The sequence below is a fragment of the Manacus vitellinus genome, unplaced genomic scaffold, assembly GCF_001715985.3.
Source record: "Manacus vitellinus isolate BGI_N305 unplaced genomic scaffold, ASM171598v3 scaffold_31_pilon, whole genome shotgun sequence".
Classification (NCBI taxonomy): Eukaryota; Metazoa; Chordata; class Aves; order Passeriformes; family Pipridae; genus Manacus; species Manacus vitellinus.
This window is the reverse complement of record NW_021940379.1, coordinates 679,118-680,938: the sequence shown is the minus strand read 5'-3', so window position 1 is coordinate 680,938 and position 1,821 is coordinate 679,118.

The following is a 1,821-nucleotide window of genomic DNA, read 5'->3' as shown; positions in this document are numbered from 1 at the left end:
AGATGCCATGAGAATGGGCTAAAAATGGGCTAAAAAGAACAAAAAAGCAGAGAGGTTAGTGACTGATGAGTAGAAGTTGCAGGAGAGCGTGCAGAAACCCCCCAGGGGTGTGACAGCGCTGCCCCCAGCTTGTCCTGCGAAGCAGCAGTGCTGCGTGGGGAGGGAAGCGAGCACTTCTGTGGGGTCCCACGAAGGTCATCACCCTGCCCTGACCGGCTGGTGTCAGAGCTGAAGGATCTTGGGTCCAGACAAGTGAAAGTTTGGTAGGTAGAAAGCCTAAAATACTCTGCCTGTGGGAATGCAGGTGTTCAGCAACCTGCCCACAGCAACACACAAGCACGCAGGGCATCGAGGGTGTTGGAAGTGTTGACCTTAGCCAGGTGACCAAAGCTTTCCAAGTTTCCACTTGCAACAGTTGCCAGTGACCTGAGTAGTTATGAAATGTTGAGACTTTGGCTGCTTATGTTTATTTTTGAAATCCATTTGTACATTGAATTTAAATTAGTTGTTAAACAGTAAAGGAAAAACATGAGCTTTAGAAGTTCAAAGGCACTGGTGTGCTGGTTGGGCATTACTCCAGCATTGGAGTTCTGCCAGGCTTTCAGGATCCAGAGAACAAACTGCATTTGTAAGCTTGTGTTTGTTCTTTCCTTACTCACTGCAGCATGACATTGAGCTAAGGCTGAGAATTCACCTTTCTACTTTGACACCTTTGTGAAAAATACGGCAACTTTTCGATAAGCCTTTTAGTCTGAGTGCAAAAAAGTTGTTTGTTCAGGTCCCGCTAAACCCCTTAGATACGGGTCACTGAAAACTATCTGCTTCTCTTTTGTGTGTCTCTTCTGGGTTTTGACTCATGTTTCTTCTGTAATTCTGATTCTCAATTAAAAACTTTTCTGGTTTCTATCAAAATGCAGGTCCAGTATTAATAACTTTTTCAGATTTCAGACATTCATTTCGAATTGCCCTTTTTTGCAACAGAAATGTTGAACAGGCTGCCTCACATTGCTGATTTCTGGTATCTATACTAGGGAGACTTGTCATTATATGATTTATCAGACAGATATCCAGATTTCTTAGTGTTATGGCTGAAAAAAGATCCTAACTTTCTGTCTAAATTTTTCTATTTAATTTTATAGGGAACCAGAGCAAAAGCATCTGTTTCCCTTTGCAACAAACACTTGTGATCATGAATAAACTCCAGAAGTGCAGGGACATATATGCCAGTAGTGGTGCCTGAAATGTTTTCCAGTTATGTGTGACCAGGCACAAAAGTGGAAGCTACCCTTGGTACTGGTGGTGTCCATTCTTACTGAATATAATAATGGCATCCATTAGCATGTCTGGTGTTGGCAGTAATAGCTGACAAAACAAGGGCATGACACCCTGCAGTCTAGTCCTGTTGAACAGTTTTAGTAGCACTGCTAAGAGTAGCTGTGGTGTAGTTGCTGAGAATACATTTAGGCTCACGAATACCATGTCACTATCATTAGGAGACATAAAGTCTTTTGTTTAAATGTATGGTTAAGTCACTGGGGAAAAGAGTGCCAAAAAGAAGTTCAATAAATCTGGTCTTGCACTGTGACACCCTCTCAGAGAATTTTACTTAAAAGACTTCAAGTTTAATTCTAATTTCCACTTTTTTTTTTTTACACATTCCGGTCTTTGTATTCTTCTTTTTTTCAGTTGTTGGATTCAATCCTGTGATCCACATGACTTCAGAATGCTTCTCACCCTGCCTTTCACCCCACTGGGGGTTCAGCACTACCACCAAGGATGTGCCAACGAGGATACTGTTGGCTGTCCTGCCAGAAACCACAT